Source organism: Oncorhynchus keta, chromosome 35 (genome assembly GCF_023373465.1).
Source record: "Oncorhynchus keta strain PuntledgeMale-10-30-2019 chromosome 35, Oket_V2, whole genome shotgun sequence".
NCBI lineage: Eukaryota > Metazoa > Chordata > Actinopteri > Salmoniformes > Salmonidae > Oncorhynchus > Oncorhynchus keta.
The window spans coordinates 75,069,589-75,080,517 of NC_068455.1; the positions used below are offsets into that span (position 1 = coordinate 75,069,589).

General features: G+C 47.7%; 1 long non-coding RNA gene across 1 annotated transcript; it reads left to right on the forward strand.

Moving 5' to 3' along the window:
* The first annotated feature begins 8,969 nt into the window (after positions 1–8,969).
* On the forward strand, positions 8,970–10,686 carry LOC127916217 (uncharacterized). Its single transcript, XR_008094018.1, has 3 exons — positions 8,970–9,147; positions 9,610–9,807; positions 10,534–10,686. It is a non-coding gene; the product is annotated as an uncharacterized LOC127916217 (long non-coding RNA).
* Positions 10,687–10,929: the final 243 nt, after the last annotated feature.

Here is a 10,929-nt window from a genome sequence, read left to right on the forward strand (position 1 = left end):
CTCCACTGTGCTGTTATAGAGCCATGTCTTCTTCTCCTCCCTCCACTGTGCTGTTATAGAGCCATGTCTTCTCCTCCCTCCACTGTGCTGTTATAGAGCCATGTCTTCTTCTCCTCCCCCCACTGTGCTGTTATAGAGCCATGTCTTCTTCTCCTCCCCCCACTGTGCTGTTATCGAGCCATGTCTTCTCCTCCCTCCACTGTGCTGTTATAGAGCCATGTCTTCTTCTCCTCCCCCCACTGTGCTGTTATAGAGCCATGTCTTCTCCTCCCCCCACTGTGCTGTTATAGAGCCATTTCTTCTCCTCACCACTGTGCTGTTATAGAGCCATGTCTTCTTCTCCTCCCTCCACTGTGCTGTTATAGAGCCATGTCTTCTCCTCCCCCCACTGTGCTGTTATAGAGCCATTTCTTCTCCTCACCACTGTGCTGTTATAGAGCCATGTCTTCTTCTCCTCCCTCCACTGTGCTGTTATAGAGCCATTTCTTCTCCTCACCACTGTGCTGTTATAGAGACATGTCTTCTTCTCCTCCCTCCACTGTGCTGTTATAGAGCCATGTCTTCTCCTCCCTCCACTGTGCTGTTATAGAGCCATTTCTTCTTCTCCTCCCTCCACTGTGCTGTTATAGAGCCATGTCTTCTTCTCCTCCCTCCACTGTGCTGTTATAGAGACATGTCTTCTCCTCCCCCCACTGTGCTGTTATAGAGACATGTCTTCTCCTCCCTCCACTGTGCTGTTATAGAGCCATGTCTTCTTCTCCTCCCTCCACTGTGCTGTTATAGAGACATGTCTTCTCCTCCCTCCACTGTGCTGTTATAGAGCCATGTCTTCTTCTCCTCCCCCCACTGTGCTGTTATAGAGCCATGTCTTCTCCTCCCTCCACTGTGCTGTTATAGAGCCATGTCTTCTTCTCCTCCCCCCACTGTGCTGTTATAGAGACATGTCTTCTTCTCCTCCCTCCACTGTGCTGTTATAGAGCCATGTCTTCTTCTCCTCCCTCCACTGTGCTGTTATAGAGCCATGTCTTCTCCTCCCTCCACTGTGCTGTTATAGAGCCATGTCTTCTTCTCCTCCCCCCACTGTGCTGTTATAGAGACATGTCTTCTTCTCCTCCCTCCACTGTGCTGTTATAGAGCCATGTCTTCTTCTCCTCCCTCCACTGTGCTGTTATAGAGCCATGTCTTCTCCTCCTTCCACTGTGCTGTTATAGAGCCATGTCTTCTTCTCCTCCCCCACTGTGCTGTTATAGAGCCATGTCTTCTCCTCCCCCACTGTGCTGTTATAGAGCCATGTCTTCTTCTCCCTCCACTGTGCTGTTATAGAGCCATGTCTTCTTCTCCTCCCCCACTGTGCTGTTATAGAGCCATGTCTTCTTCTCCTCCCTCCACTGTGCTGTTATAGAGCCATGTCTTCTTCTCCTCCCTCCACTGTGCTGTTATAGAGCCATTTCTTCTTCTCCTCCCTCCACTGTGCTGTTATAGAGCCATGTCTTCTTCTCCTCCCCCCACTGTGCTGTTATAGAGCCATGTCTTCTTCTCCTCCCCCCACTGTGCTGTTATAGAGCCATGTCTTCTCCTCCCTCCACTGTGCTGTTATAGAGACATGTCTTCTCCTCCCTCCACTGTGCTGTTATAGAGCCATGTCTTCTTCTCCTCCCTCCACTGTGCTGTTATAGAGCCATTTCTTCTTCTCCTCCCCCACTGTGCTGTTATAGAGCCATGTCTTCTTCTCCTCCCCCCACTGTGCTGTTATAGAGCCATGTCTTCTCTTCCCTCCACTGTGCTGTTATAGAGACATGTCTTCTCCTCCCTCCACTGTGCTGTTATAGAGCCATGTCTTCTTCTCCTCCCCCCACTGTGCTGTTATAGAGCCATTTCTTCTTCTCCTCCCTCCACTGTGCTGTTATAGAGCCATTTCTTCTTCTCCACCCCCACTGTGCTGTTATAGAGCCATTTCTTCTCCTCCCCCAACTGTGCTGTTATAGAGCCATTTCTTCTTCTCCTCCCCCCACTGTGCTGTTATAGAGCCATTTATTCTTCTCCTCCCTCCACTGTGCTGTTATAGAGCCATTTATTCTTCTCCTCCCTCCACTGTGCTGTTATAGAGACATGTGTTCTCCTCCCCCACTGTGCTGTTATAGAGCCATTTCTTCTTCTCCTCCCCCCACTGTGCTGTTATAGAGCCATTTCTTCTTCTCCTCCCCCACTGTGCTGTTATAGAGCCATTTCTTCTTCTCCTCCCTCCACTGTGCTGTTATAGAGCCATTTATTCTTCTCCTCCCTCCACTGTGCTGTTATAGAGACATGTGTTCTCCTCCCCCCACTGTGCTGTTATAGAGCCATTTCTTCTTCTCCTCCCCCCACTGTGCTGTTATAGAGCCATTTCTTCTTCTCCTCCCCCCACTGTGCTGTTATAGAGCCATTTATTCTTCTCCTCCCCCCACTGTGCTGTTATAGAGCCATTTATTCTTCTCCTCCCTCCACTGTGCTGTTATAGAGCCATGTCTTCTTCTCCTCCCTCCACTGTGCTGTTATAGAGACATGTCTTCTCCTCCCCCCACTGTGCTGTTATAGAGACATGTCTTCTCCTCCCTCCACTGTGCTGTTATAGAGCCATGTCTTCTTCTCCTCCCTCCACTGTGCTGTTATAGAGACATGTCTTCTCCTCCCTCCACTGTGCTGTTATAGAGCCATGTCTTCTTCTCCTCCCCCCACTGTGCTGTTATAGAGCCATGTCTTCTCCTCCCTCCACTGTGCTGTTATAGAGCCATGTCTTCTTCTCCTCCCCCACTGTGCTGTTATAGAGACATGTCTTCTTCTCCTCCCTCCACTGTGCTGTTATAGAGCCATGTCTTCTTCTCCTCCCTCCACTGTGCTGTTATAGAGCCATGTCTTCTCCTCCCTCCACTGTGCTGTTATAGAGCCATGTCTTCTTCTCCTCCCCCCACTGTGCTGTTATAGAGACATGTCTTCTTCTCCTCCCTCCACTGTGCTGTTATAGAGCCATGTCTTCTTCTCCTCCCTCCACTGTGCTGTTATAGAGCCATGTCTTCTCCTCCTTCCACTGTGCTGTTATAGAGCCATGTCTTCTTCTCCTCCCCCCACTGTGCTGTTATAGAGCCATGTCTTCTCCTCCCCCCACTGTGCTGTTATAGAGCCATGTCTTCTTCTCCCTCCACTGTGCTGTTATAGAGCCATGTCTTCTTCTCCTCCCCCCACTGTGCTGTTATAGAGCCATGTCTTCTTCTCCTCCCTCCACTGTGCTGTTATAGAGCCATTTCTTCTTCTCCTCCCCCCACTGTGCTGTTATAGAGCCATGTCTTCTTCTCCTCCCTCCACTGTGCTGTTATAGAGCCATTTCTTCTTCTCCTCCCTCCACTGTGCTGTTATAGAGCCATGTCTTCTTCTCCTCCCCCACTGTGCTGTTATAGAGCCATGTCTTCTTCTCCTCCCCCACTGTGCTGTTATAGAGCCATGTCTTCTCCTCCCTCCACTGTGCTGTTATAGAGACATGTCTTCTCCTCCCTCCACTGTGCTGTTATAGAGCCATGTCTTCTTCTCCTCCCTCCACTGTGCTGTTATAGAGCCATTTCTTCTTCTCCTCCCCCCACTGTGCTGTTATAGAGCCATGTCTTCTTCTCCTCCCCCCACTGTGCTGTTATAGAGCCATGTCTTCTCTTCCCTCCACTGTGCTGTTATAGAGACATGTCTTCTCCTCCCTCCACTGTGCTGTTATAGAGCCATGTCTTCTTCTCCTCCCCCCACTGTGCTGTTATAGAGCCATTTCTTCTTCTCCTCCCTCCACTGTGCTGTTATAGAGCCATTTCTTCTTCTCCTCCCCCCACTGTGCTGTTATAGAGCCATTTCTTCTCCTCCCCCAACTGTGCTGTTATAGAGCCATTTCTTCTTCTCCTCCCCCCACTGTGCTGTTATAGAGCCATTTATTCTTCTCCTCCCTCCACTGTGCTGTTATAGAGCCATTTATTCTTCTCCTCCCTCCACTGTGCTGTTATAGAGACATGTGTTCTCCTCCCCCCACTGTGCTGTTATAGAGCCATTTCTTCTTCTCCTCCCCCCACTGTGCTGTTATAGAGCCATTTCTTCTTCTCCTCCCCCCACTGTGCTGTTATAGAGCCATTTCTTCTTCTCCTCCCCCCACTGTGCTGTTATAGAGCCATTTATTCTTCTCCTCCCTCCACTGTGCTGTTATAGAGACATGTGTTCTCCTCCCCCCACTGTGCTGTTATAGAGCCATTTCTTCTTCTCCTCCCCCCACTGTGCTGTTATAGAGCCATTTCTTCTTCTCCTCCCCCCACTGTGCTGTTATAGAGCCATTTATTCTTCTCCTCCCCCCACTGTGCTGTTATAGAGCCATTTATTCTTCTCCTCCCTCCACTGTGCTGTTATAGAGCCATTTCTTCTTCTCCTCCCCCCACTGTGCTGTTATAGAGCCATTTATTCTTCTCCTCCCTCCACTGTGCTGTTATAGAGCCATGTCTTCTCCTCCCTCCACTGTGCTGTTATAGAGCCATTTATTCTTCTCCTCCCTCCACTGTGCTGTTATAGAGCCATTTCTTCTTCTCCTCCCCCCACTGTGCTGTTATAGAGCCATTTATTCTTCTCCTCCCTCCACTGTGCTGTTATAGAGCCATTTCTTCTTCTCCTCCCCCCACTGTGCTGTTATAGAGCCATTTCTTCTTCTCCTCCCCCCACTGTGCTGTTATAGAGCCATTTATTCTTCTCCTCCCCCCACTGTGCTGTTATAGAGCCATTTATTCTTCTCCTCCCTCCACTGTGCTGTTATAGAGCCATTTCTTCTTCTCCTCCCCCCACTGTGCTGTTATAGAGCCATGTCTTCTTCTCCTCCCCCCACTGTGCTGTTATAGAGCCATTTATTCTTCTCCCCCACTGTGCTGTTATAGAGCCATGTCTTCTTCTCCTCCCTCCACTGTGCTGTTATAGAGCCATTTCTTCTCCTCCCCCCACTGTGCTGTTATAGAGCCATTTATTCTTCTCCTCCCTCCACTGTGCTGTTATAGAGCCATTTCTTCTTCTCCTCCCCCACTGTGCTGTTATAGAGCCATTTCTTCTCCTCCCCCACTGTCTGTTATAGAGCCATTTATTCTTCTCCTCCCCCCACTGTGCTGTTATAGAGCCATTTCTTCTTCTCCTCCCTCCACTGTGCTGTTATAGAGCCATTTCTTCTTCTCCTCCCCCCACTGTGCTGTTATAGAGCCATTTCTTCTTCTCCTCCCTCCACTGTGCTGTTATAGAGCCATTTCTTCTTCTCCTCCCCCACTGTGCTGTTATAGAGCCATTTCTTCTCCTCCCCCACTGTGCTGTTATAGAGCCATGTCTTCTTCTCCTCCCCCACTGTGCTGTTATAGATCCATTTCTTCTCCTCCCTCCACTGTGCTGTTATAGAGCCATTTCTTCTCCTCCCTCCACTGTGCTGTTATAGAGCCATTTCTTCTTCTCCTCCCTCCACTGTGCTGTTATAGAGCCATTTCTTCTTCTCCTCCCTCCACTGTGCTGTTATAGAGCCATGTCTTCTCTCCTCCCTCCACTGTGCTGTTATAGAGCCATGTCTTCTTCTCCTCCCTCCACTGTGCTGTTATAGAGCCATGTCTTCTCCTCCCCCACTGTGCTGTTATAGAGCCATGTCTTCTTCTCCTCCCCCCACTGTGCTGTTATAGAGCCATGTCTTCTTCTCCTCCCTCCACTGTGCTGTTATAGAGCCATGTCTTCTTCTCCTCCCTCCACTGTGCTGTTATAGAGCCATTTATTCTTCTCCTCCCCCACTGTGCTGTTATAGAGCCATGTCTTCTTCTCCTCCCCCCACTGTGCTGTTATAGAGCCATTTCTTCTCCTCCCTCCACTGTGCTGTTATAGAGCCATTTCTTCTCCTCCCTCCACTGTGCTGTTATAGAGCCATTTCTTCTTCTCCTCCCTCCACTGTGCTGTTATAGAGCCATGTCTTCTTCTCCTCCTCCACTGTGCTGTTATAGAGCCATGTCTTCTCCTCCCTCCACTGTGCTGTTATAGAGCCATGTCTTCTTCTCCTCCCTCCACTGTGCTGTTATAGAGCCATGTCTTCTCCTCCCTCCACTGTGCTGTTATAGAGCCATGTCTTCTTCTCCTCCCCCACTGTGCTGTTATAGAGACATGTGTTCTCCTCCCCCACTGTGCTGTTATAGAGCCATTTCTTCTTCTCCTCCCCCACTGTGCTGTTATAGAGCCATTTCTTCTTCTCCTCCCCCACTGTGCTGTTATAGAGCCATTTCTTCTTCTCCTCCCCCCACTGTGCTGTTATAGAGCCATTTCTTCTCCTCCCCCACTGTGCTGTTATAGAGCCATTTCTTCTTCTCCTCCCCCCACTGTGCTGTTATAGAGCCATTTCTTCTTCTCCCCCCCCCACTGTGCTGTTATAGAGCCATTTCTTCTCCCTCCCCCCACTGTGCTGTTATAGAGCCATTTCTTCTTCTCCTCCCCCACTGTGCTGTTATAGAGCCATTTCTTCTTCTCCTCCCTCCACTGTGCTGTTATAGAGCCATTTCTTCTTCTCCTCCCCCAACTGTGCTGTTATAGAGCCATTTCTTCTTCTCCTCCCTCCACTGTGCTGTTATAGAGCCATTTCTTCTTCTCCTCCCCCCACTGTGCTGTTATAGAGCCATTTCTTCTCCTCCCCCCACTGTGCTGTTATAGAGCCATGTCTTCTTCTCCTCCCCCCACTGTGCTGTTATAGAGCCATTTCTTCTCCTCCCTCCACTGTGCTGTTATAGAGCCATTTCTTCTCCTCCCTCCACTGTGCTGTTATAGAGCCATTTCTTCTTCTCCTCCCTCCACTGTGCTGTTATAGAGCCATGTCTTCTTCTCCTCCCTCCACTGTGCTGTTATAGAGCCATGTCTTCTCCTCCCTCCACTGTGCTGTTATAGAGCCATGTCTTCTTCTCCTCCCTCCACTGTGCTGTTATAGAGCCATGTCTTCTCCTCCCTCCACTGTGCTGTTATAGAGCCATGTCTTCTTCTCCTCCCCCCACTGTGCTGTTATAGAGCCATGTCTTCTTCTCCTCCCTCCACTGTGCTGTTATAGAGCCATGTCTTCTTCTCCTCCCTCCACTGTGCTGTTATAGAGCCATTTATTCTTCTCCTCCCCCCACTGTGCTGTTATAGAGCCATGTCTTCTTCTCCTCCCCCCACTGTGCTGTTATAGAGCCATTTCTTCTCCTCCCTCCACTGTGCTGTTATAGAGCCATGTCTTCTTCTCCTCCCTCCACTGTGCTGTTATAGAGCCATGTCTTCTCCTCCCTCCACTGTGCTGTTATAGAGCCATGTCTTCTTCTCCTCCCCCCACTGTGCTGTTATAGAGACATGTGTTCTCCTCCCCCCACTGTGCTGTTATAGAGCCATTTCTTCTTCTCCTCCCTCCACTGTGCTGTTATAGAGCCATGTCTTCTCCTCCCTCCACTGTGCTGTTATAGAGCCATGTCTTCTTCTCCTCCCCCACTGTGCTGTTATAGAGCCATGTCTTCTTCTCCTCCCTCCACTGTGCTGTTATAGAGACATGTCTTCTTCTCTCCTCCACTGTGCTGTTATAGAGCCATTTATTCTTCTCCTCCCCCACTGTGCTGTTATAGAGCCATGTCTTCTTCTCCTCCCCCACTGTGCTGTTATAGAGCCATTTTCTTCTCCTCCCTCCACTGTGCTGTTATAGAGCCATGTCTTCTTCTCCCTCCACTGTGCTGTTATAGAGACATGTCTTCTTCTCCTCCCTCCACTGTGCTGTTATAGAGCCATTTATTCTTCTCCTCCCCCCACTGTGCTGTTATAGAGCCATGTCTTCTTCTCCTCCCCCCACTGTGCTGTTATAGAGCCATTTCTTCTCCTCCCTCCACTGTGCTGTTATAGAGCCATTTCTTCTCCTCCCTCCACTGTGCTGTTATAGAGCCATTTCTTCTTCTCCTCCCTCCACTGTGCTGTTATAGAGCCATGTCTTCTTCTCCTCCCTCCACTGTGCTGTTATAGAGCCATGTCTTCTCCTCCCTCCACTGTGCTGTTATAGAGCCATGTCTTCTTCTCCTCCCTCCACTGTGCTGTTATAGAGCCATGTCTTCTCCTCCCTCCACTGTGCTGTTATAGAGCCATGTCTTCTTCTCCTCCCCCCACTGTGCTGTTATAGAGCCATGTCTTCTTCTCCTCCCTCCACTGTGCTGTTATAGAGCCATGTCTTCTTCTCCTCCCTCCACTGTGCTGTTATAGAGCCATGTCTTCTCCTCCCCCCACTGTGCTGTTATAGAGCCATTTCTTCTCCTCACCACTGTGCTGTTATAGAGCCATGTCTTCTTCTCCTCCCTCCACTGTGCTGTTATAGAGACATGTCTTCTCCTCCCCCCACTGTGCTGTTATAGAGCCATGTCTTCTCCTCCCTCCACTGTGCTGTTATAGAGCCATGTCTTCTTCTCCCTCCACTGTGCTGTTATAGAGCCATGTCTTCTTCTCCTCCCTCCACTGTGCTGTTATAGAGCCATGTCTTCTCCTCCCTCCACTGTGCTGTTATAGAGCCATGTCTTCTTCTCCTCCCTCCACTGTGCTGTTATAGAGCCATGTCTTCTTCTCCTCCCTCCACTGTGCTGTTATAGAGCCATGTCTTCTTCTCCTCCCTCCACTGTGCTGTTATAGAGCCATGTCTTCTTCTCCCCACTGTGCTGTTATAGAGACATGTCTTCTTCTCCCCACTGTGCTGTTATAGAGGCATGTCTTCTTCTCCCCACTGTGCTGTTATAGAGGCATGTCTTCTTCTCCCCACTGTGCCGTTATAGAGCCATGTCTTCTTCTCGTTACACCCTAACACAGTGGTGTTGTGAATCTCCTGGTTTACAGGCCACATCAGGCCTGCAAGTCACATTATTCAGTGTAAGGAAGATTGAGTACTGAGACTACCTCCATTTTTATGTTTAATTTATTTCACCTTTATTTAACCAGGTAGGCTAGTTGAGAACACCTTTATTTAACCAGGTAGGCTAGTTGAGAACACCTTTATTTAACCAGGTAGGCTAGTTGAGAACACCATTATTTAACCAGGTAGGCTAGTTGAGAACACCATTATTTAACCAGGTAGGCTAGTTGAGAACACCTTTATTTAACCAGGTAGGCTAGTTGAGAACACCTTTATTTAACCAGGTAGGCTAGTTGAGAACACCTTTATTTAACCAGGTAGGCTAGTTGAGAACACCATTATTTAACCAGGTAGGCTAGTTGAGAACACCTTTATTTATCCAGGTAGGCTAGTTGAGAACACCTTTATTTAACCAGGTAGGCTAGTTGAGAACACCATTATTTAACCAGGTAGGCTAGTTGAGAACACCATTATTTAACCAGGTAGGCTAGTTGAGAACACCTTTATTTATCCAGGTAGGCTAGTTGAGAACACCTTTATTTAACCAGGTAGGCTAGTTGAGAACACCATTATTTAACCAGGTAGGCTAGTTGAGAACACCATTATTTAACCAGGTAGGCTAGTTGAGAACACCATTATTTAACCAGGTAGGCTAGTTGAGAACACCTTTATTTAACCAGGTAGGCTAGTTGAGAACACCTTTATTTATCCAGGTAGGCTAGTTGAGAACACCTTTATTTAACCAGGTAGGCTAGTTGAGAACACCTTTATTTAACCAGGTAGGCTAGTTGAGAACACCTTTATTTAACCAGGTAGGCTAGTTGAGAACACCATTATTTAACCAGGTAGGCTAGTTGAGAACACCTTTATTTAACCAGGTAGGCTAGTTGAGAACACCTTTATTTAACCAGGTAGGCTAGTTGAGAACACCTTTATTTAACCAGGTAGGCTAGTTGAGAACACCTTTATTTAACCATGTGGGCTAGTTGAGAACACCTTTATTTAACCAGGTAGGCTAGTTGAGAACACCTTTATTTAACCAGGTAGGCTAGTTGAGAACACCTTTATTTAACCAGGTAGGCTAGTTGAGAACACCTTTATTTAACCAGGTAGGCTAGTTGAGAACACCTTTATTTAACCAGGTAGGCTAGTTGAGAACACCTTTATTTAACCAGGTAGGCTAGTCGAGAACACCTTTATTTAACCAGGTAGGCTAGTTGAGAACACCTTTATTTAACCAGGTAGGCTAGTTGAGAACACCTTTATTTAACCAGGTGGGCTAGTAGAGAACACCTTTATTTAACCAGGTAGGCTAGTTGAGAACACCTTTATTTAACCAGGTGGGCTAGTTGAGAACACCATTATTTAACCAGGTAGGCTAGTTGAGAACACCTTTATTTAACCAGGTGGGCTAGTAGAGAACACCTTTATTTAACCAGGTAGGCTAGTTGAGAACACCTTTATTTAACCAGGTAGGCTAGTTGAGAACACCATTATTTAACCAGGTAGGCTAGTTGAGAACACCATTATTTAACCAGGTAGGCTAGTTGAGAACACCATTATTTAACCAGGTAGGCTAGTTGAGAACACCTTTATTTAACCAGGTAGGCTAGTTGAGAACACCTTTATTTATCCAGGTAGGCTAGTTGAGAACACCTTTATTTAACCAGGTAGGCTAGTTGAGAACACCTTTATTTAACCAGGTAGGCTAGTTGAGAACACCTTTATTTAACCAGGTAGGCTAGTTGAGAACACCATTATTTAACCAGGTAGGCTAGTTGAGAACACCTTTATTTAACCAGTTGTTTATTTAACCAGGTAGGCTAGTTGAGAACACCTTTATTTAACCAGGTAGGCTAGTTGAGAACACCTTTATTTAACCAGGTAGGCTAGTTGAGAACACCTTTATTTAACCAGGTAGGCTAGTTGAGAACACCTTTATTTAACCAGGTAGGCTAGTTGAGAACACCTTTATTTAACCAGGTAGGCTAGTTGAGAACACCTTTATTTAACCAGGTAGGCTAGTTGAGAAC